A 27,835-nucleotide genomic window follows, 5' to 3' on the forward strand; every position below is an offset into this window, starting at 1 on the left:
CTTACTTATACGCGATAACTGAGAAAACTTATGACGCGATCATTGAGAGAACTAAACACTGAGAGAACTTAGATAACTTATACGCGATCACTGAGAGAACTTAACACTGAGAAACAAAGAAAACTTATACGCAACCACTGAGAGAACTGAACAATGAGAGAACATAATGAACTTATACACGATTATTGAGAGAAATTAGGTTACAACTTAGTTAGAACTTAACACGCGATCACAAAGAAAAATTAACACGCGGTCAATGAAAAACCTAATACTAAGAGAACTTAACTTACTTATACGCGATAATGGGGGAACTTATGACGCGATCATTGAGAGAACTAAACCCTGAAAGAACTTAGAGAACTTATACGCGATCACTGAGAGAACTTAACACTGAGAGAATAAAGAAAACTTATATGCGACCACTGAGAGAACAGAACAATAAGAGAACATAATGAACTTATACACGATTATTGAGAGAAATTAGGTTACAACTTAGTTGGAACTTAACACGCGATCACAGAGACAAATTAACACGCGGTCAATGAGAGAACTTAACACTGAGAGAACTTAGAGAACTTATACGCTATCACTGAGAGAACTTAACACTGAGAGAACAAAGAAAACTTATACGCGACCACTGAGAGAACTGAACAATGAGAGAACATAATGAACTTATACGCGATTATTGAGAGAAATTAGGTTACAACTTAGTTAGAACTTAACACGCAATCACAGAGACAAATTAACACGCGGTCAATGAGAGAACTTAACACTGAGAGAACAAAGAAAACTTATACGCGACCACTGAGAGAGCTTAACAATGAGAGAACATAGAGAACTTATATGCGATAATTGAGAAAAATTAGGTAATAACTTAATTAGAATTTAACACGCGATCACAGAGACAAATTAACACGCGGTCAATGAGAGAACTTAACACTGAGAGAACATAGCGCACTTATACGTGATAACTGAGAGAACTTAAGACGCGATCATTGAGAGAACTTAACACTGAGAGAAATTAGAGAACTTGTACGTAATTACTGAGAGAAATTAAGACACGATCATTGAGAGAACTTAACACGCAATCACAGAGAGAAATTAACACGCTGTCAATTAGAGAACTTAACACTGAGAGAAATTAAAGAACTTATACGCGATAACTGAGAGAAATTAAGACGCGATCATTGAGAGAAAATAACAAACAATCACTGCGAAAACAAACACTGAGAGAACATAGAGAACTTATACGCGATCACTGAGAGAAAATTAAAATGCCATCATTGACAGAACTTAACACTGACAGAACAGAAAGAACTTATACGCGATTACTGAGAGAAAATAAGACGCGATCAGTGAGAAAAATTAAAACGCTATTATTGAGAGAACTTAACACTGAGAGAACTTAGAGCACTTATACGCGATAACTGGGAGAACCTAAGACCCCCCAAATACCCCCAAAAAGACCCAAAATATCCATAATACTCTAACCTAACCCTAACCTAACCCTAACCTGCCAAAATTATGAGTATTTGGGTATTTTAAGCGAATTTGGGTGTTTTTAGGTGCATTTCAGATTTTTTTTGGTGTTTTGGGGTTAATCATATTGCGCACTTAACACTGAGAGAAAAAAAAGAACATATACGCAATCACTAAGAGAAATAAAGACACTAACACTGAGAGAACTTAACACTGAGAGAACATAGAGCACTTATACGCGATATCTGAGAGAACTTACGACATGATCATTGAGAGAACTGAACAATAAGAGAACATAATGAACTTATACGTGATTATTGAGAGAAATTAGGTTACAACTTAGTTAGAATTTAACACGCGATCACAGAGACAAATTAACACGCAGTCAATGAGAGGACTTAACACTGAGGGAACTTAGCTTACTTATACGCGATAACTGAGAGAACTTAAGACACGATGATTGAGAGAATTAAACACTGAGAGAACTAAGAGAACTTATACGCGATCACTGAGAGAACTAAACACTGAGAGAACAAAGAAAACTTATACGCGACCACTGAGAGAACTGAACAATGAGACAACATAATGAACTTATACACGATTATTGAGAGAAATTAGGTTACAACTTAGTTAGAATTTAACACGTGATCACAGAGACAAATTAACACGCGGTCAATAAGAGAACTTAACACTGAGAGAACTTAGCTTACTTATACGCGATTACTGAGAGAACTTAAGACGCGATCATTGAGAGAACTAAACACTGAGAGAACTTAGAAAACTTATACGCGATCACTGAGAGAACTTAACACTGAGAGAATAAAGAAAACTTATACCCGACCACTGAGAGAATTGAACAATAAGAGAACATAATGAACTTACACGTGATTATTGAGAGAAATTAGGTTACAACATAGTTAGAATTTAACCCGCGATCACAGAGACAAATTAACACGCCGTCAATGAGAGAACTTAACACTGAGAGAACTTAGCTTACTTATACGCAGTAACTGAGAGAACTTAAGACGCGATCATTGACAGAACTTAACACTGAGAGAACTTTGAGAACTTATAGGCGATAACTGAGAGAACTTAACACTGAGAGAACAAAGAAAACTTATACGCGATAACTGAGATAACTTAAGACGCGATCATTGAGAGAATTCAACACTGAGAGAACTTAGAGAACTTATACGCGATCACTGAGAGAACTAAACACTGAGAGAACATAATGAACTTATACGCGATTATTGAGAGAAATTAGGTTACAACTTAGTTAGAACTTAACACGCAATCACAGAGACAAATTAACACACGGTCAATGAGAGAACTTAACACTGAGAGAACAAAGAAAACTTATACGCGACCACTGAGAGAGCTTAACAATGAGAGAACATAGAGAACTTATATGCGATAATTGAGAAAAATTAGGTAATAACTTAATTAGAATTTAACACGCGATCACAGAGACAAATTAACACGCGGTCAATGAGAGAACTTAACACTGAGAGAACTTAGCGCACTTATACGTGATAACTGAGAGAACTTAAGACGCGATCATTGAGAGAACTTAACACTGAGAGAAATTAGAGAACTTGTACGTAATTACTGAGAGAAATTAAGACACGATCATTGAGAGAATTTAACACGCAATCGCAGAGAGAAATTAACACGCTGTCAATTAGAGAACTTAACACTGAGAGAAATTAAAGAACTTATACGCGATAACTGAGAGAAATTAAGACGCGATCATTGAGAGAAAATAACAAACAATCACTGCGAAAACAAACACTGAGAGAACATAGAGAACTTATACGCGATAACTGAGAGAACTTAACACTGAGAGAACAAAGAAAACTAATACGCGATAACTGAGAGAACTTAAGACGCGATCATTGAGAGAATTAAACACTGAGAGAACTTAGAGAACTTATACGCGATCACTGAGAGAACTTAACACTGAGAGAACAAAGAAAACTTATACGCGACCACTGAGAGAACTGAACAATAAGCGAACATAATGAACTTATACACGATTATTGAGAGAAATGAGGTTACAACTTAGTTAGAACTTAACACGCGATCACAGAGACAAATTAACACGCGGTCAATGAGAGAACTTAACACTGAGAGAACTAAGCTTACTTATACGCGATAACTGAGAGAACTTAAGACGCGATCATTGAGAGAACTAAACACTGAGAGAACTTAGATCTTATACGCGATCACTGAGAGAACTTAACACTGAGAAACAAAGAAAACTTATACGCAACCACTGAGAGAACTGAACAATGAGAGAACATAATGAACTTATACGCAATTATAGAGAGAAATTAGGTAACAACTTAGTTAGAACTTAACACGCGATCACAAAGAAAAATTAACACGCGGTCAATGAAAAACCTAACACTTAGAGAACTTAACTAACTTATACGCGATAATGGAGGAACTTATGACGCGATCATTGAGAGAACTAAACACTGAAAGAACTTAGAGAACTTATACGCGATCACTGAGAGAACTTAACACTGAGAGAATAAAGAAAACTTATACGTGACCACGGAGAGAACAGAACAATAAGAGAACATAATGAACTTATACATGATTATTGAGAGAAATTAAGTTACAACTTAGTTAGAACTTAACACGCGATCACAGAGACAAATTAACACGCGGTCAATGAGAGAACTTAACATTGAGAGAACTTAGCTTACTTATACGCGATAACTGAGAGAACTTAAGACACAATCATTGAGAGAATTAAACACTGAGAGAACTTAGAGCACTTATACGCGATCACTGAGAGAACTAAACACTGAGAGAACAAAGAAAACTTATACGCGACCACTGAGAGAACTGAACAATGAGAGAACATAATGAACTTATACGCGATTATTGAGAGAAATTAGGTTTCAACTTAGTTAGAATTTAACACGCGATCACAGAGACAAATTAACACACGGTCAATAAGAGAACTTAACACTGAGAGAACTTAGCTTACTTATACGCGATTACTGAGAGAACTTAAGACGCGATCATTGAGAGAACTAAACACTGAGAGAACTTAGAGAGCTTATACGCGATCACTGAGAGAACTTAACACTGAGAGAATAAAGAAAACTTATCCGCAACCACTGAGAGAACTGAACAATAAGAGAACATAATGAACTTACACGTGATTATTGAGAGAAATTAGGTTACAACTTAGTTAGAATTTAACACGCGATCACAGAGACAAATAAACACGCGGTCAATGAGAGAACTTAACACTGAGTGAACTTAGCTTACTTATACGTGATAACTGAGAGAACTTAAGACACGATCATTGACAGAATTTAACACTGAGAGAACTTTGAGAACTTATGCGCGATAACTGAGAGAACTTAACACTGAGAGAACAAAGAAAACTTATACGCGATAACTGAGAGAACTTAAGACGCGATCATTGAGAGAATTAAACACTGAGAGAACTTAGAGAACTTATATGCGATCACTGAGAGAACTTAACATTGAGAGAACAAAGAAAACTTATACGCGACCACTGAGAGAACTGAACAATAAGAGAACATAATGAACTTATACACGATTATTGAGAGAAATGAGGTTACAACTTAGTTAGAACTTAACACGCAATCACAGAGACAAATTAACACGCGGTCAATGAGAGAACTTAACACTGAGAGAACTTAGCTTACTTATACGCGATAACTGAGAGAACTTAAGACGCGATCATTGAAAGAACTTAACACTGAGAGAACTTTGAGAACTTATACGCGATAACTGAGAGAACTTAACACTGAGAGAACAAAGAAAACTTATACGCGATAACTGAGAGAACTTAAGACGCGATCATTGAGAGAATTAAACACTGAGAGAACTTAGAGAACTTATACGCGATCACTGAGAGATCTAAACACTGAGAGAACAAAGAAAACTTATACGCGACCACTGAGAGAACTGAACAATGAGAGAACATAATGAACTTATACGCGATTATTGAGAGAAATTAGGTTACAACTTAGTTAGAATTTAACACGCGATCACAGAGACAAATTAACACACGGTCAATGAGAGAACTTAACACTGAGCGAACTAAGCTTACTTATACGCAATAACTGAGAGAACTTAAGACGCGATCATTGACAGAACTTAACACTGAGAGAACTTTGAGAACTTATACGCGATAACTGAGAGAACTTAAGACGCGATCATTGAGAGAATTAAACACTGAGAGAACTTAGAGAACTTATATGCGATCACTGAGAGAACTTAACATTGAGAGAACAAAGAAAACTTATACGCGACCACTGAGAGAACTGAACAATAAGAGAACATAATGAACTTATACACGATTATTGAGAGAAATGAGGTTACAACTTAGTTAGAACTTAACACGCGATCACAAAGAAAAATTAAAACGCGGTCAATGAAAAACCTAACACTAAGAGAACTTAACTTACTTATACGCGATAATGGGGGAACTTATGACGCGATCATTGAGAGAACTAAACACTGAAAGAACTTAGAGAACTTATACGCGATCACTGAGAGAACTTAACACTGAGAGAATAAAGAAAACTTATACGCAACCACTGAGAGAACAGAATAATAAGAGAACATAATGAACTTATACACGATTATTGAGAGAAATTAGGTTACAGCTTAGTTAGAACTTAACACGCGATCACAGAGACAAATTAACACGCGGTCAATGAGAGAACTTAACATTGAGAGAACTTAGCTTACTTATACGCGATAACTGAGAGAACTTAAGACGCGATCATTGAGAGAACTTAACACTGAGAGAACTTAGAGAACTTATACGCTATCACTGAGAGAACTTAACACTGAGAGAACAAAGAAAACTTATACGCGACCACTGAGAGAACTGAACAATGAGAGAACATAATGAACTTATACGCGATTATTAAGAGAAATTAGGTTACAACTTAGTTAGAACTTAACACGCAATCACAGAGACAAATTAACACGCGGTCAATGAGAGAACTTAACACTGAGAGAACAAAGAAAACTTATACGCGACCACTGAGAGAGCTTAACAATGAGAGAACTTATATGCGATAATTGAGAAAAATTAGGTAATAACTTAATTAGAATTTAACACGCGATCACAGAGACAAATTAACACGCGGTCAATGAGAGAACTTAACACTGAGAGAACTTAGCGCACTTATACGTGATAACTGAGAGAACTTAAGACGCGATCATTGAGAGAACTTAACACTGAGAGAAATTAGAGAACTTGTACGTAATTACAGAGAGAAATTAAAACACGATCATTGAGAGAACTTAACACGCAATCGCAGAGAGAAATTAACACGCTGTCAATTAGAGAACTTAACACTGAGAGAAATTAAAGAACTTATACGCGATAACTGAGAGAAATTAAGACGCGATCATTGAGAGAAAATAACAAACAATCACTGCAAAAACAAACACTGAGAGAACATAGAGAACTTATACGCGATCACTGAGAAAAATTAAAATGCCATCATTGACAGAACTTAACACTGACAAAACAGAAAGAACTTATATGCGATTACTGAGAGAAAATAAGACGCGATCAGTGAGAAAAATTAAAACGCTATTATTGAGAGAACTTAACACTGAGAGAACTTAGAGCACTTATACGCAATAACTGGGAGAACCTAAGACCCCCCAAATACCCCCAAAAACACCCAAAATACCCATAATACTCTAACCTAACCCTAACCTAACCCTAATCTGCCAAAAATATGAGTATTTGGGTATTTTGAGCGAATTTGGGTGTATTTGGGTGCATTTCAGATTTTTTTGGGTGTTTTGGGGTAAATCATGTTGCGCACTTAACACTGAGAGAAAAAAAAGAACATATACGCGATCACTAGGAGAAATTAAGACACGAACACTGAGAGAACTTAACACTGAGAGAACATAGAGCACTTATACGCGATATCTGAGAGAACTTATGACATGATCATTGAGAGAACTAAACATTGAGAGAACATAATGAACTTATACGCGATTATTGAAAGAAATTAGGTTACAACTTAGTTAGAATTTAACACGCGATCACAGAGACAAATTAACACGCAGTCAATGAGAGAACTTAACACTGAGGGAACTTAGCATACTTATAAGCGATAACTGAGAGAACTTAAGACACGATCATTGAGAGAATTAAACACTGAGAGAACTTAGAGAACTTATACCCGATCACTGAGAGAACTAAACACTGAGAGAACAAAGAAAACTTATACGCGACCACTGAGAGAACTGAACAATGAGAGAACATAATGAACTTATACGCGATTATTGAGAGAAATTAGGTTACAACTTAGTTAGAATTTAACACGCGATCACAGAGACAAATTAACACGCGGTCAATAAGAGAACTTAACACTGAGAGAACTTAGCTTACTTATACGCGATTACTGAGAGAACTTAAGACGCGATCATTGAGAGAACTAAACACTGAGAGAACTTAGAGAACTTATACGCGATCACTGAGAGAACTTAACACTGAGAGAATAAAGAAAACTTATACGCGACCACTGAGAGAATTGAACAATAAGAGAACATAATGAACTTACACGTGATTATTGAGAGAAATTAGGTTACAACTTAGTTAGAATTTAACACGCAATCACAGAGACAAATTAACACGCGGTCAATGAGAGAACTTAACAATGAGAGAACTTAGCTTACTTATACGCGATAACTGAGAGAACTTAAGACGCGATCATTGACAGAACTTAACACTGAGAGAACTTTGAGAACTTATACGCGATAACTGAGAGAACTTAACACTGAGAGAACAAAGAAAACTTATACGCAATAACTGAGAGAACTTAAGACACGATCATTGAGAGAATTAAACACTGAGAGAACTTAGAGAACTTATACGCGATCACTGAGAGAACTTAACACTGAGAAACAAAGAAAACTTATACGCAACCACTGAGAGAACTGAACAATGAGAGAACATAATGAACTTATACGCAATTATTGAGAGAAATTAGGTTACAACTTAGTTAGAATTTAACACGCGATCACAGAGACAAATTAACACGCGGTCAATGAGAGAACTTAACACTGAGAGAACTTAGCTTACTTATACGCGATAACTGAGAGAACTTAAGACATGATCATTGAGAGAATTAAACACTGAGAGAACTTAGAGAACTTATACGCGATCACTGAGAGAACTAAACACTGAGAGAACAAAGAAAACTTATACGCGACCACTGAGAGAACTGAACAATGAGAGAACATAATGAACTTATACGCGATTATTGAGAGAAATTATGTTACAACTTAGTTAGAATTTAACACGCAATCACAGAGACAAATTAACACGCGGTCAATAAGAGAACTTAACACTGAGAGAACTTAGCTTACTTATACGCGATAACTGAGAGAACTTACTACGCGATCATTGACAGAACTTAACACTGAGAGAACTTTGAGAACTTATACGCGATAACTGAGAGAACTTAACACTGAGAGAACAAAGAAAACTTATACGCGATAACTGAGAGAACTTAAGACGCGATTATTGAGAGATTTAAACACTGAGAGAACTTAGAGAACTTATACGCGATCACTGAGAGAACTTAACACTGAGAGAACAAAGAAAACTTATACGCAACCACTGAGAGAACTGAACAATAAGAGAACATAATGAACTTATACACGATTATTGAGAGAAATGAGGTTACAACTTAGTTAGAACTTAACACGCGATCACAAAGAAAAATTAACACGCGGTCAATGAAAAACCTAACACTAAGAGAACTTAACTTACTTATACGCGATAATGGGGGAACTTATGACGCGATCTTTGAGAGAACTAAACACTGAAAGAACTTAGAGAACTTATACGCGATCACTGAGAGAACTTAACGCTGAGAGAATAAAGAAAACTTATACGTGACCACTGAGAGAACAGAACAATAAGAGAACATAATGAACTTATACACGATTATTGAGAGAAATTAGGTTAAAGCTTAGTTAGAACTTAACACGCGATCACAGAGACAAATTAACACGCGGTCAATGAGAGAACTTAACATTGAGAGAACTTAGCTTACTTATACGCGATAACTGAGAGAACTTAAGACGCGATCATTGAGAGAACTTAACATTGAGAGAACTTAGAGAACTTATACGCTATCACTGAGAGAACTTAACACTGAGAGAACAAAGAAAACTTATACGCGACCACTGAGAGAACTGAACAATGAGAGAACATAATGAACTTATACGCGATTATTGAGAGAAATTAGGTTACAACTTAGTTAGAACTTAACACGCAATCACAGAGACAAATTAACACGCGGTCAATGAGAGAACTTAACACTGAGAGAACAAACAAAACTTATACACGACCACTGAGAGAGCTTAACAATGAGAGAACATAGAGAACTTATATGCGATAATTGAGAAAAATTAGGTAATAACTTAATAAGAATTTAACACGCGATCACAGAGACAAATTAACACGCGGTCAATGAGAGAACTTAACACTGAGAGAACTTAGCGCACTTATACGTGATAACTGAGAGAACTTAAGATGCGATCATTGAGAGAACTTAACACTGAGAGAAATTAGAGAACTTGTACGTAATTACTGAGAGAAATTAAGACACGATCATTGAGAGAACTTAACACGCAATCGCAGAGAGAAATTAACACGCTGTCAATTAGAGAACTTAACATTGAGAGAAATTAAAGAACTTATACGCGATAACTGAGAGAAATTAAGACGCGATCATTGAGAGAAAATAACAAACAATCACTGCAAAAACAAACACTGAGAGAACAAAGAGAACTTATACGCGATCACTGAGAAAAATTAAAATGCCATCATTGACAGAACTTAACACTGACAGAACAGAAAGAACTTATACGCAATTACTGAGAGAAAATAAGACGCGATCAGTGAGAAAAATTAAAACGCTATTATTGAGAGAACTTAACACTGAGAGAACTTAGAGCACTTATACGCAATAACTGGGAGAACCTAAGACCCCCCAAATACCCCCAAAAAGACCCAAAATACCCATAATACTCTAACCTAACCCTAACCTAACCCTAATCTGCCAAAAATATGAGTATTTGGGTATTTTGAGCGAATTTGGGTGTATTTGGGTGCATTTCAGATTTTTTTGGGTGTTTTGGGGTAAATCATGTTGCGCACTTAACACTGAGAGAAAAAAAAGAACATATACGCGATCTCTAGGAGAAATTAAGACACGAACACTGAGAGAACTTAACACTGAGAGAACATAGAGCACTTATACGCGATATCTGAGAGAACTTATGACATGATCATTGAGAGAACTAAACATTGAGAGAACATAATGAACTTATACGCGATTATTGAGAGAAATTAGGATACAACTTAGTTAGAATTTAACACGCGATCACAGAGACAAATTAACACGCAGTCAATGAGAGAACTTAACACTGAGGGAACTTAGCTTACTTATAAGCGATAACTGAGAGAACTTAAGACACGATCATTGAGATAATTAAACACTGAGAGAACTTAGAGAACTTATACGCGATCACTGAGAGAACTTAACACTGAGAGAACAAAGAAAACTTATAGGCGACCACTGAGAGAACTGAACAATGAGAAAACATAATGAACTTATACACGATTATTGAGAGAAATTAGGTTACAACTTAGTTAGAACTTAACACGCGATCACAGAGACAAATTAACACGCGGTCAATGAGAGAACTTAACATTGAGAGAACTTAGCTTACTTATACGCGATAACTGAGAGAACTTAAGACGCGATCATTGAGAGAACTTAACACTGAGAGAACTTAGAGAACTTATACGCTATCACTGAGAGAACTTAACACTGAGAGAACAAAGAAAACTTATACGCGACCACTGAGAGAACTGAACAATAAGAGAACATAATGAACTTATACGCAATTATTGAGAGAAATTAGGTTACAACTTAGTTAGAACTTAACACGCGATCACAGAGACAAATTAACACGCGGTCAATAAGAGAACTTAACACTGAGAGAACTAAGCTTACTTATACGCGATAACTGAGAGAACTTAAGACGCGATCATTGAGAGAACTAAACACTGAGAGAACTTATACGCGATCACTGAGAGAACTTAACACTGAGAGAATAAAGAAAACTTATACGCGACCACTGAGAGAACTGAACAATGAGAAAACATAATGAACTTATACACGATTATTGAGAGAAATTAGGTTACAACTTAGTTAGAACTTAACACGCGATCACAGAGACAAATTAACACGCGGTCAATGAGAGAACTTAACATAGAGAGAACTTAGCTTACTTATACGCGATCACTGAGAGAACTTAAGACACGATCATTGAGAGAATTAAACACTGAAAGAACTTAGAGAACTTATACGCGATCACTGAGAGAACTAAACACTGAGAGAACAAAGAAATTTATACGCGACCACTGAGAGAACTGAACAATGAGAGAACATAATGACTTTATACGTGATTATTGAGAGAAATTAGGTTACAACTTAGTTAGAATTTAACACGCGATCACAGACACAAATTAACACGCGGTCAATAAGAGAACTTAACACTGAGAGAACTTAGCTTACTTATACGCGATTACTGAGAGAACTTAAGACGCGATCATTGAGAGAACTAAACACTGAGAGAACTTAGAGAGCTTATACGCGATCACTGAGAGAACTTAACACTGAGAGAATAAAGAAAACTTATACGCAACCACTGAGAGAACTGAACAATAAGAGAACATAATGAACTTACACGTGATTATTGAGAGAAATTAGGTTACAACTTAGTTAGAATTTAACACGCGATTACAGAGACAAATAAACACGCGGTCAATGAGAGAACTTAACACTGAGTGAACTTAGCTTACTTATACGCGATAACTGAGAGAACTTAAGACGCGATCATTGACAGAACTTAACACTGAGAGAACTTTGAGAACTTATGCGCGATAACTGAGAGAACTTAACACTGAGAGAACAAAGAAAACTTATACGCGACCACTGAGAGAACTAAACAATAAGAGAACATAATGAACTTATACACGATTATTGAGAGAAATTAGGTTACAACTTAGTTAGATCTTAACACGTGATCACAGAGACAAAATAACACGCGGTCAATGAGAGAACTTAACATTGAGAGAACTTAGCTTACTTATACGCGATAACTGAGAGAACTTAAGACGCGGTCATTGAGAGAACTTAACACTGAGAGAACTTAGAGAACTTATACGCTATCACTGAGAGAACTTAACACTGAGAGAACAAAGAAAACTTATACGCGACCACTGAGAGAACTGAACAATGAGAGAACATAATGAACTTATACGCGATTATTGAGAGAAATTAGGTTACAACTTAGTTAGAATTTAACACGCGATCACAGAGACAAATTAACACGCGGTCAATAAGAGAACTTAACACTGAGAGAACTTAGCTTACTTATACACGATTACTGAGAGAACTTAAGACGCGATCATTGAGAGAACTAAACACTGAGAGAACTTATACGCGATCACTGAGAGAACTTAACACTGAGAGAATAAAGAAAACTTATACGCGACCACTGAGAGAACTGAACAATGAGAAAACATAATGAGCTTATACGCGATTATTGAGAGAAATTAGGTTACAACTTAGTTAGAACTTAACACGCAATCACAGAGACAAATTAACACGCGGTCAATGAGAGAACTTATAACTGAGAGAACTTAGCTTACTTATACGCGATAACTGAGAGAACTTAAGACGCGATCATTGACAGAACTTAACACTGAGAGAACTTTGAGAACTTATACGCGATAACTGAGAGAACTTAACACTGAGAGAACAAAGAAAACTTATACGCGATAACTGAGAGAACTTAAGACGCGATCATTGAGAGAATTAAACACTGAGAGAACTTAGAGAACTTATACGCGATCACTGAGAGAACTAAACACTGAGAGAACAAAGAAAACTTATACGCGACCACTGAGAGAACTGAACAATGAGAGAACATAATGAACTTATACGCGATTATTGAGAGAAATTAGGTTACAACTTAGTTAGAATTTAACACGCGATCACAGAGACAAATTAACACACGGTCAATGAGAGAACTTAACACTGAGAGAACTAAGCTTACTTATACGCAATAACTGAGGGAACTTAAGACGCGATCATTGACAGAACTTAACACTGAGAGAACTTTGAGAACTTATACGCGATAACTGAGAGAACTTAACACTGAGAGAACAAAGAAAACTTATACGCGATAACTGAGAGAACTTAAGACGCGATCATTGAGAGAATTAAACACTGAGAGAACTTAGAGAACTTATATGCGATCACTGAGAGAACTGAACATTGAGAGAACAAAGAAAACTTATACGCGACCACTGAGAGAACTGAACAATAAGAGAACATAATGAACTTATACACGATTATTGAGAGAAATGAGGTTACAACTTAGTTAGAACTTATCACGCGATCACAAAGAAAAATTAAAACGCGGTCAATGAAAAACCTAACACTAAGAGAACTTAACTTACTTATACGCGATAATGGGGAAACTTATGACGCGATCATTGAGAGAACTAAACACTGAAAGAACTTAGACAACTTATACGTGATCACTGAGAGAACTTAACACTGAGAGAATAAAGAAAACTTATACGCGACCACTGAGAGAACAGAACAATAAGAGAACATAATGAACTTATACACGATTATTGAGAGAAATTAGGTTACAGCTTAGTTAGAACTTAACACGCGATCACAGAGACAAATTAACACGCGGTCAATGAGAGAACTTAACATTGAGAGAACTAAGCTTACTTATACGCGATAACTGAGAGAACTTAAGACGTGATCATTGAGAGAACTTAACACTGAGAGAACTTAGAGAACTTATACGCTATCACTGAGAGAACTTAACACTGAGAGAACAAAGAAAACTTATAGGCGACCACTGAGAGAACTGAACAATGAGAGAACATAATGAACTTATACGCGATTATTGAGAGAAATTAGGTTACAACTTAGTTAGAACTTAACACGCAATCACAGAGACAAATTAACACGCGGTCAATAAGAGAACTTAACACTGAGAGAACTTAGCTTACTTATACGCGATTACTGAGAGAACTTAAGACGCGATCATTGAGAGAACTAAACACTGAGAGAACTTAGAGAGCTTATACGCGATCACTGAGAGAACTTAACACTGAGAGAATAAAGAAAACTTATACGCAACCACTGAGAGAACTGAACAATAAGAGAACATAATGAATTTACACGTGATTATTGAGAGAAATTAGGTTACAACTTAGTTAGAATTTAACACGCGATTACAGAGACAAATAAACACGCAGTCAATGAGAGAACTTAACACTGAGTGAACTTAGCTTACGTATACGCGATAACTGAGAGAACTTAAGACGCGATCATTGACAGAACTTAACACTGAGAGAACTTTGAGAACTTATGCGCGATAACTGAGAGAACTTAACACTGAGAGAACAAAGAAAACTTATACGCGATAACTGAGAGAACTTAAGACGCGATCATTGAGAGAATTAAACACTGAGAGAACTTAGAGAACTTATACGCGATCACTGAGAGAACTTAACACTGAGAGAACAAAGAAAACTTATACGCGACCACTGAGAGAACTAAACAATAAGAGAACATAATGAACTTATACACGATTATTGAGAGAAATTAGGTTACAACTTAGTTAGAACTTAACACGTGATCACAGAGACAAATTAACACGCGGTCAATGAGAGAACTTAACATTGAGAGAACTTAGCTTACTTATACGCGATAACTGAGAGAACTTAAGACACGATCATTGAGAGAACTAAACACTGAGAGAACTTAGAGAACTTATACGCGATCACTGAGAGAACTTAACACTGAGAGAACAAAGAAAACTTATACGCGACCACTGAGAGAACTGAACAATGAGAGAACATAATGAACTTATACGCGATTATTGAGAGAAATTATGTTACAACTTAGTTAGAATTTAACACGCGATCACAGAGACAAATTAACACGCGGTCAATAAGAGAACTTAACACTGAGAGAACTTAGCTTACTTATACAGCGATTACTGAGAGAACTTAAGACGCGATCATTGAGAGAACTAAACACTGAGAGAACTTAGAGAACTTATACGCGATCACTGAGAGAACTTAACACTGAGAGAATAAAGAAAACTTATACCCGACCACTGAGAGAACTGAACAATAAGAGAAACATAATGAACTTATACGCTGATTATTGAGAGAAATTAGGTTACAACTTAGTTAGAACTTAACACGCGATCACAGAGACAAATTAACACGCGGTCAATGAGAGAACTTATAACTGAGAGAACTTAGCTTACTTATACGCGATAACTGAGAGAACTTAAGACGCGATCATTGAGAGAACTAAACACTGAGAGAACTTATACGCGATCACTGAGAGAACTTAACACTGAGAGAATAAAGAAAACTTATACGCGACCACTGAGAGAACTGAACAATGAGAAAACATAATGAGCTTATACGCGATTATTGAGAGAAATTAGGTTACAACTTAGTTAGAACTTAACACGCAATCACAGAGACAAATTAAAACGCGGTCAATGAGAGAACTTAACACTGAGAGAACAAAGAAAACTTATACGCGACCACTGAGAGAGCTTAACAATGAGAGAACATAGAGAACTTATATGCGATAATTGAGAAAAATTAGGTAATAACTTAATTAGAATTTAACACGCGATCACAGAGACAAATTAACACGCGGTCAATGAGAGAACTTAACACTGAGAGAACTTAGCGCACTTATACGTGATAACTGAGAGAACTTAAGACGCGATCATTGAGAGAACTTAACACTGAGAGAAATTAGAGAACTTGTACGTAATTACTGAGAGAAATTAAGACACGATCATTGAGAGAACTTAACACGCAATCGCAGAGAGAAATTAACACGCTGTCAATTAGAGAACTTAACACTGAGAGAAATTAAAGAACTTATACGCGATAACTGAGAGAAATTAAGACGCGATCATTGAGAGAAAATAACAAACAATCACTGCGAAAACAAACACTGAGAGAACATAGAGAACTTATACGCGATCACTGAGAGAAAATTAAAATGCCATCATTGACAGAACTTAACACTGACAGAACAGAAAGAACTTATACGCGATTACTGAGAGAAAATAAGACGCGATCAGTGAGAAAAATTAAAACGCTATTATTGAGAGAACTTAACACTCAGAGAACTTAGAGCACTTATACGCGATAACTGGGAGAACCTAAGACCCCCCAAATACCCCCAAAAAGACCCAAAATACCCATAATACTCTAACCTAACCCTAACCTAACCCTAACCTGCCAAAATTATAAGTATTTGGGTATTTTGAGCGAATTTGGGTGTATTTGGGTGCATTTCAGATTTTTTTGGGTGTTTGGGGGTAAATCATGTTGCGCACTTAACACTGAGAGAAAAAAAAACATATACGCGATCACTAAGAGAAATTAAGACACAAACACTGAGAGAACTTAACACTGAGAGAACATAGAGCACTTATACGCGATATCTGAGAGAACTTATGACATGATCATTGAGAGAACTAAACATTGAGAGAACATAATAAACTTACACGTGATTATTGAGAGAAATTAGGTTACAACTTAGTTAGAATTTAACACGCGATCACAGAGACAAATTAACACGCGGTCAATAAGAGAACTTAACACTGAGAGAACTTAGCTTACTTATACGCGATAACTGAGAGAACTTAAGACGCGATCATTGACAGAACTTAACACTGAGAGAACTTTGAGAACTTATACGCGATAACTGAGAGAACTTAACACTGAGAGAACAAAGAAAACTTATACGCGATAACTGAGAGAACTTAAGACGCGATCATTGAGAGAATTAAACACTGAGCGAACTTAGAGAACTTATACGCGATCACTGAGAGAACTTAACACTGAGAGAACAAAGAAAACTTATACGCGACCACTGAGAGAACTGAACAATAAGCGAACATAATGAACTTATACACGATTATTGAGAGAAATGAGGTTACAACTTAGTTAGAACTTAACACGCGATCACAGAGACAAATTAACACGCGGTCAATGAGAGAACTTAACACTGAGAGAACTAAGCTTACTTATACGCGATAACTGAGAGAACTTAAGACGCGATCATTGAGAGAACTAAACACTGAGAGAACTTAGATCTTATACGCGATCACTGAGAGAACTTAACACTGAGAAACAAAGAAAACTTATACGCAACCACTGAGAAAACTGAACAATGAGAGAACATAATGAACTTATACGCAATTATAGAGAGAAATTAGGTAACAACTTAGTTAGAACTTAACACGCGATCACAAAGAAAAATTAACACGCGGTCAATGAAAAACCTAACACTTAGAGAACTTAACTAACTTATACGCGATAATGGAGGAACTTATGACGCGATCATTGAGAGAACTAAACACTGAAAGAACTTAGAGAACTTATACGCGATCACTGAGAGAACTTAACACTGAGAGAATAAAGAAAACTTATACGTGACCACGGAGAGAACAGAACAATAAGAGAACATAATGAACTTATACACGATTATTGAGAGAAATTAAGTTACAACTTAGTTAGAACTTAACACGCAATCACAGAGACAAATTAACACGTGGTCAATGAGAGAACTTAACACTGAGAGAACTTAGCTTACTTATACGCGATAACTGAGAGAACTTAAGACGCGATCAGTGACAGAACTTAACACTGAGAGAACTTTGAGAACTTATACGCGATAACTGAGAGAACTTAACACTGAGAGAACAAAGAAAACTTATACGCGATAACTGAGAGAACTTAAGACGCAATCATTGAGAGAATTAAACACTGAGAGAACTTAGAGAACTTATACGCGATCACTGAGAGAACTTAACACTGAGAGAATAAAGAAAACTTATACGCGACCACTGAGAGAACTGAACAATAAGAGAACATAATGAACTTACACGTGATTATTGAGAGAAATTAGGTTACAACTTAGTTAGAATTTAACATGCGATCACAGAGACGAATTAACACGCGGTCAATGAGAGAACTTAACACTGAGTGAACTTAGCTTACATATACGCGATAACTGAGAGAACTTAAGAAGCGATCATTGAGAGAACTAAACACTGAGAGAACTTAGATAACTTATACGCGATCACTGAGAGAACTTAACACTGAGAAACAAAGAAAACTTATACGCAACCACCGAGAGAACTGAACAATGAGAGAACATAATGAACTAATACACGATTATTGAGAGAAATTAGGTAACAACTTAGTTAGAACTTAACACGCGATCACAAAGAAAAATTAACACGCGGTCAATGAAAAACCTAACACTAAAAGAACTTAACTTACTTATACGCGATAATGGGGGAACTTATGACGCGATCATTGAGAGAACTAAACACTGAAAGAACTTAGAGAACTTATACGCCATCACTGAGAGAACTTAACACTGAGAGAATAAAGAAAACTTATACGCGACCACTGAGAGAACAGAACAATAAGAGAACATAATGAACTTATACACGATTATTGAGAGAAATTAGGTTACAACTTAGTTGGAACTTAACACGCAATCACAGAGACAAATTAACACGCGGTCAATGAGAGAACTTAACATTGAGAGAACTTAGCTTACTTATACACGATAACTGAGAGAACTTAAGACGCGATCATTGAGAGAATAAAACACTGAGAGAACTTAGAGAACTTATACGCGATCACTGAGAGAACTTAACACTAAGAGAACAAAGAAAACTTATACGCGACCAATGAGAGAACTGAACAATCAGAGAACATAATGAACTTATACGCGATTATTGAGAGAAATTAGGTTACAACTTAGTTAGAATTTAACACGCGATCACAGAGACAAATTAACACGCGGTCAATAAGAGAACTTAACACTGAGAGAACTTAGCTTACTTATACGCGATTACTGAGAGAACTTAAGTCGCGATCATTGAGAGAACTAAACACTGAGAGAACTTAGAGAACTTATACGCGATCACTGAGAAAACTTAACACTGAGAGAACAAAGAAAACTTATACGCGACCACTGAGAGAACTGAACAATAAGAGAACATAATGAACTTACACGTGATTATTGAAAGAAATTAGGTTACAACTTAGTTAGAATTTAACACGCGATCACAGAGACAAATTAACACGCGGTCAATGAGAGAACTTAACACTGAGAGAACTTAGCTTACTTATACGTGATTATTGAGAGAACTTAAGACGCGATCATTGACAGAACTTAACACTGAGAGAACTTTGAGAACTTATACGCGATAACTGAGAGAACTTAACACTGAGAGAACAAAGAAAACTTATACACGATAACTGAGAGAACTTAAGACGCGATCAGTGAGAGATTTAAACACTGAGAGAACTTAGAGAACTTATACGCGATCACTGAGAGAACTTAAAACTGAGAGAACAAAGAAAACTTATACGCGACCACTGAGAGAACTGAACAATGAGAGAACATAATGAACTTATACGCGATTATTGAGAGAAATTAGGTTACAACTTAGTTAGAATTTAACACGCGATCACAGAGACAAATTAACACGTGGTCAATGAGAGAACTTAACACTGAGAGAACTTAGCTTACTTATACGCGATAACTGAGAGAACTTAAGACACGATCATTGAGAGAATTAAACACTGAGAGAACTTAGAGAACTTATACGCGATCACTGAGAGAACTAAACACTGAAAGAACAAAGAAAACTTATATGCGACCACTGAGAGAACTGAACAATGAGAGAACATAATGAACTTATACGCGATTATTGAGAGAAATTAGGTTACAACTTAGTTAGAATTTAACACGCGATCACAGAGACAAATTAACACGCGGTCAATAAGAGAACTTAACACTGAGAGAACTTAGCTTACTTATACGCGATTACTGAGAGAACTTAAGACGCGATCATTGAGAGAACTAAACACTGAGAGAACTTCATGAACTTATACGCGATCACTGAGAGAACTTAACACTGAGAGAATAAAGAAAACTTATACGCGACCACTGAGAGAACTGAACAATAAGAGAACATAATAAACTTACAAGTGATAATTGAGAGAAATTAGGTTACAACTTAGAATTTAACACGCGATCACAGAGACAAATTAACATGCAGTAAATGAGAGAACTTAACACTGAGAGAAGTTAGCTTACTTATACGCGATAACTGAGAGAACTTAAGACGCGATCATTGACAGAACTTAACACTGAGAGAACTTTGAGAACTTATACGCGATAACTGACAGAACTTAACACTGAGAGAACAAAGAAAACTTATACGCGATAACTGAGAGAACTTAAGACGCGATCATTGAGAGAATTCAACACTGAGAGAACTTAGAGAACTTATACGCGATCACTGAGAGAACTAAACACTGAGAGAACAAAGAAAACTTTTACGCGACCACTAAAAGAACTGAACAATTAGAGAACATAATGACTTTATACGCGATTATTGAGAGAAATTAGGTTACAACTTAGTTAGAATTTAACACGCGATCACAGAGACAAATTAACACGCGGTCAATGAGAGAACTTAACACTGAGAGAACTAAGCTTACTTATACGCGATAACTGAGAGAACTTAAGACGCGATCATTGAGAGAACTAAACACTGAGAGAACTTAAGAGAACTTAGATAACTTATACGCGATCACTGAGAGAACTAAACACTGAGAAACAAAGAAAACTTATACGCAACCACTGAGAGAACTGAACAATGAGAGAACATAATGAACTTATACGCGATTATTGAGAGAAATTAGGTTACAACTTAGTTAGAATTTAACACGCGATCACAGAGACAAATTAACACGCGGTCAATGAGAGAACTTAACACTGAGTGAACTTAGCTTACTTATACGCGATAACTGAGAGAACTTAAGACGCGATCATTGACAGAACTTAACACTGAGAGAACTTTGAGAACTTATGCGCGATAACTGAGAGAACTTAACACTGAGAGAACAAAGAAAACTTATACGCGATAACTGAGAGAACTTAAGACGCGATCATTGAGAGAATTAAACACTGAGAGAACTTAGAGAACTTATACGCGATCACTGAGAGAACTAAACACTGAGAGAACAAAGAAAACTTATACGCGACCACTGAGAAAACTCAACAATGAGAGAATATAATGAACTTATACGCCATTATTGAGAGAAATTAGGTTACAACTTAGTTAGAATTTAACACGCGATCACAGAGACAAATTAACACGCGGTCAATAAGAGAACTTAACACTGAGAGAACTTAGCTTACTTATACGCGATTACTGAGAGAACTTAAGACGCGATCATTGAGAGAACTAAACACTGAGAGAACTTAGAGAACTTATACGCGATCACTGAGAGAACTTAACACTGAGAGAATAAAGAAAACTTATACGCGACCACTGAGAGAACTGAACAATAAGAGAACATAATGAACTTACACGTGATTATTGAGAGAAATTAGGTTACAACTTAGTTAGAATTTAACACGCGATCACAGAGACAAAATAACACGCAGTCAATGAGAGAACTTAACACTGAGAGAACTTAGCTTACTTATACGCGATAACTGAGAAAACTTAAGACGCGATCATTGACAGAACTTAACACTGAGAAAACTTTGAGAACTTATACGCGATAACTGAGAGAACTTAACACTGAGAGAACAAAGAAAACTTATACGCAATAACTGAGAGAACTTAAGAAGTGATCAATGAGAGAATTAAACACTGAGAGAACTTAGAGAACTTATACGCGATCACTGAGAGAACTTAACACTGAGAGAACAAAGAAAACTTATACGCGACCACTGAGAGAACTGAACAATAAGAGAACATAATGAACTTATACACTATTATTGAGAGAAATGAGGTTACAACTTAGTTAGAACTTAACACGCGATCACAGAGACAAATTAACACGCGGTCAATGAGAGAACTTAACACTGAGAGAACTTAACTTACTTATACGCGATAACCGAGAGAACTTAAGACACGATCATTGAGAGAATTAAACACTGAGAGAACTTAGAGAACTTATACGCGATCACTGAGAGAACTAAACACTGAGAGAACAAAGAAACCTTATACACGACCACTGAGAGAACTGAACAATGAGAGAACATAATGAACTTCTACGCGATTATTGAGAGAAATTAGGTTACAACTTAGTTAGAATTTAACACGCGATCACAGAGACAAGTTAACACGCGGTCAATAAGAGAACTTAACACTTAGAGAAATTAGCTTACTTATACGCGATTATTGAGAGAACTTAAGACGCGATCATTGAGAGAACAAAACACGGAGAGAACTGAGAGAACTTCTACGCGATCCCTGAAAGAACTTAACAATGAGAGAACAAAGAAAACTTATACGCGACCACTGAGAGAACTGAACAATGAGAGAACATAATGAACTTATACGCGATTATTGAGACAAATTAGGTTACAACTTAGTTAGAACTTAATACGCGATCATAAAGAAAAATTAACAAGCAGTCAATGAAAAACCTAACACTAAGAGAACTTAACTTACTTATACGCGATAACTGAGAGAACTTAAGACGCGATCATTGAGAGAACTACACACTGAGAGATTTTAGAGAACTTATACGCGATCATTGAGAGAACTTAACACTGAGAGAACAAAGAAAATATTATATGCAACCACTGAGATAACTGAACAATTAGAGAACATAATGAAGTTATACCCGATTATTGAGAGAAATTAGGTTACAACTTAGTTAGAATTTAACACGCGATCACAGAGACAAATTAACACGCGGTCAATGAGAGAATTTAACACTGAGAGAACTTAGCTTACTTATACGCGATAACTGAAAGAACTTAAGACGCGATCATTGAGAGAACTAAACACTGAGAGAACTTGGAGAACTTATACGCGATCACTGAGACAACTTAACACAGAGAGAACAAAGAAAACTTATACGTGACCACTGAGAGAACTGAACAATGAGGGAACATAATGAACTTATACGCGATTATTAAGAGAAATTAGGTTACAACTTAGTTAGAATTAAACAAGCAATCACAGAGACAAATTAACACGCGGTCAAGGAGAGAACTTAACACTAAGAGAACTTAGCTTACTTATACGCAATAACTGAGAGAACTTAAGACGCGATCATTGAGAGAACTTAACACTGAGAGAACTTTGAGAACTTATACGCGATCACTGAGAGAACTTAACACTGAGAGAACAAAGAAAACTTACACGCGACCACTGAGAGAACTAAACAATGAGAGAACATTATGAACTTATACGCAATTATTGAGAGAAATTAGGTAACAACTTAGTTAGAACTTAACACGCGATCACAAAGAAAAATTAACACGCCATCAATGAAAAACCTAACACTGAGAGAACTTAACTTACTTATACGCAATAACTGAGAGAACTTAAGACGCGATCATTGAGAGAATTAAACACTGAGAGAACTTAGAGAACTTATACGCGATCACTGAGAGAACTGAACAATGAGAGAACATAATGAACTTATACGCGATTATCGAGAGAAATTAGGTTACAACTTAGTTAGAATTTAACACGTGATCACAAGACAAATTAAAACGCGGTCAATAAGAGAACTTAACATTGAGAGAACTTAGCTTACTTATATGCAATAACTGAGAGAACTTAAGACGCGATCATTGAGAGAACAAAACACGGAGAGAACTTAGAGAACTTCTACGCGATCCCTGAAAGAACTTAACAACGAGAGAACAAAGAAAACTTATACACGACCACTGAGAGAACTGAACAATGAGAGAACATAATGAACTTATACGCGATTATTGAGACAAATTAGGTTACAACTTAGAACTTAATACGTGATCATAAAGAAAAATTAACAAGCATTCAATGAAAAACCTAACACTAAGAGAACTTAACTTACTTATACGCGATAACTGAGAGAACTTAAGACGCGATAATTGAGAGAACTAAACACTAAGAGATTTTAGACAACTTATACGTGATCATTGAGAGAACTTAACACTGAGAGAACAAAGAAAACTTATATGCGACCACTGAGAGAACTGAACAATTAGAGAACATAATGAACTTATACCCGATTATTGAGAGAAATAAGGTTACAACTTAGTTAGAATTTAACACGCGATCACAGAGACAAATTAACACGGGGTCAATGAGAGAATTTAACACTGAGAGAACTTAGCTTACTTATACGCGATAACTGAAAGAACTTAAGACGCGATCATTGAGAGAACTAAACACTGAGAGAACTTAGAGAACTTATACGCGATCACTGAGAGAACTTAACACCGAGAGAACAAAGAAAACTTATACGTGACCACTGAGAGAACTGAACAATGAGGGAACATAATGAACTTATACGCGATTATTAAGAGAAATTAGGTTACAACTTAGTTAGAATTTAACACGCGATCAAAGAGACAAATTAACAGGCGGTCAATGAAAAACCTAATACTGAGAGAACTTAACTTACTTATATGCGATAACTGAGAGAACTTAAGACGCGATCATTTAGAGAACTAAACACTGAGAGATTTTTGAGAACATATACGCGATCATTGAGAGAACTTAACACTGAGAGAACAAAGAAAAGTTATATGCGACCACTGAGAGAACTGAACAATTAAAGAACATAATGAACTTATACGCGATTATGGAGAGAAATTAGGTAACAACTTAGTTAGAATTTAACAAGCAATCACAGAGACAAATTAACACGCGGTCAATGAGAGAACTTAACACCGAGAGAACTTAGCTTACTTATACGCCATAACTGAGAGATCTTAAGGCGCGATCATTGAGAGAATTAAACACTGAGAGAACTTAGAGAACTTATACACCATCACTGAGAGAACTTAACACTGAGAGAACAAAGAAAACTTAAACGCGACCATTGAGAGAACTGAACAATAAGAGAACATAATGAACTTATACGCGATTATTGAATGAAATTAGGTTACAACTTAGTTAGAACTTAACACACGATCACACAGACAAATTAACACGCGGTCAATGACAGAACTTAACACTGAGAGAAAGAACTTAGAGAACTTATACGCAATCACTGAGAGAACTTAACACTGAGAGAATAAAGAAAACTTATACGCGACCACTGAGAGAACTGAACAATAAGAAAACATAATGAACTTATACAAGATTATTGAGAGAAATTAGGTTACAACTTAGTTAGAACTTAACATGCGATCACAGAAACAAATTAACACGCGGTCAAGGAGAGAACTTAACACTAAGAGAACTTAGCTTACTTATACGCAATAACTGAGAGAACTTAAGACGCGATCATTGAGAGAACTTAACACTGAGAGAACTTTGAGAACTTATACGCGATCACTGAGAGAACTTAACACTGAGAGAACAAAGAAAACTTACACGCGACCACTGAGAGAACTGAACAATGAGAGAACATAATGAACTTATACGCAATTATTGAGAGAAATTAGGTAACAACTTAGTTAGAACTTGACACACGATCACAAAGAAAAATTAACACGCCATCAATGAAAAACCTAACACTGAGAGAACTTAACTTACTTATACGGAATAACTGAGAGAACTTAAGACGCGATCATTGAGAGAATTAAACACTGAGAGAACTTAGAGAACTTATACGCGATCACTGAGAGAACTTAACACTGAGAGAACAAAGAAACCTTATACACGACCACTGAGAGAACTGAACAATGAGAGAACATAATGAACTTATACGCGATTATTGAGAGAAATTAGGTTACAACATAGTTAGAACTTAACACGCGATCACAGAGACAAATTAACACGCGGTCAATGACAGAACTTAACACTGAGAGAACTTAGCTTACTCATACGCGATAACTGAGAGAACTTAAGACGCGATCATTGAGAGAACTAAACACTGAGAGAACTTAGAGAACTTATACGCGATCACTGAGAGAACTTAACACTGAGAGAATAAAGAAAACTTATACGCCACCACTGAGAGAACTGAACAATAAGAGAACATAATGAACTTATACGCGATTATAGAGAGAAATAAGGTTACAACTTAATTAGAACTTAACACGCGATCACAGAGACAAATTAACACGCGGTCAATGAGAGAACTTAACACTGAGAGAACTTCGAGAACTTATACACGATCACTGAGAGAACTGAACAATGAGAGAACATAATGAACTTATACGCGATTATCGAGAGAAATTAGGTTACAACTTAGTTAGAATTTAACACGCGATCACAGAGGCAAATTAACACACGGTCAATGAAAGACCTAACACTGAGAGAACTTAACTTACTTATACGCAATAACTGAGAGAACTTAAGACGCGATCATTGAGAGAACTAAACACTGAGAGAACTTAGAGAACTTATACGCGATCATTGAGAGAACTTAACAGTGACAGAACAAAGAAAACTTAAACACGACCACTGAGAGAACTGAACAATGAGAGAACATAATGAACTTGTACGCGATTATTGAGAGAAATTAGGCTACAACTTAGTTAGAACTTAACACGCGATCACAGAGACAAATAAACACGCGGTCAATAACAGAAATTAACACTGAGAGAACTTAGCTTACTTATATGCAATAATTGAGAGAACTTAAGACGCAATTGAGAGAACTAAACATTGAGAGAACTTAGAGAACTTATACGCGATCATTGAGAGAACTAATCACTGAGAGAACAAAGAAAACTTATACGCGACCACTGAGAGAACTGAACAATGAGACAGCATAATGAACTTATTGGCGATTATTGAGAGAAATTAGGTTACAACTTAGTTAGAATTTAACACGCAATCACAGAGACAAATTAACACGCAGTCAATGAGAGAACTTAACACTGAGAGAACTAAGCTTACTTATACGCGATAACTGAGAGAACCTAAGACGCGATCATTGAGAGAACTAAACACTGAGGGAACTTAACACTGAGAGAACAAAGAAAACTTATACGCGACCACTGAGAGAACTGAACAATGAGAGAACATAATGAACTTATACGCAATTATTGAGAGAAATTAGGTTAAAACTTAGTTACAACTTAACACGAAATAACAGAGACAAATTAACATGCGGTCAATGAGAGAACTTAACACTGAGAGAACAAAGAAAACTTATAGGCGACCACTGAGAGAGCTTAACAATGAGAGAACATAGACAACTTATACGCGATAATTG

General features: G+C 36.2%; 1 long non-coding RNA gene across 2 annotated transcripts; it reads right to left on the reverse strand.

Moving 5' to 3' along the window:
* Positions 1-7,732: 7,732 nt before the first annotated feature.
* On the reverse strand, positions 7,733-26,764 carry LOC127862310 (uncharacterized). Of its 2 annotated transcripts, none has more exons than XR_008040546.1 (2): positions 26,181-26,764; positions 7,733-9,261 (listed from the first exon to the last, which is right to left on the reverse strand). It is a non-coding gene; the product is annotated as an uncharacterized LOC127862310 (long non-coding RNA). The 2 variants fall into 2 exon arrangements; XR_008040545.1 differs by lacking the exon at positions 26,181-26,764 and adding an exon at positions 24,009-24,028.
* Positions 26,765-27,835: the final 1,071 nt, after the last annotated feature.

Source organism: Dreissena polymorpha, chromosome 16 (genome assembly GCF_020536995.1).
Source record: "Dreissena polymorpha isolate Duluth1 chromosome 16, UMN_Dpol_1.0, whole genome shotgun sequence".
NCBI classification, from domain to species: domain Eukaryota; kingdom Metazoa; phylum Mollusca; class Bivalvia; order Myida; family Dreissenidae; genus Dreissena; species Dreissena polymorpha.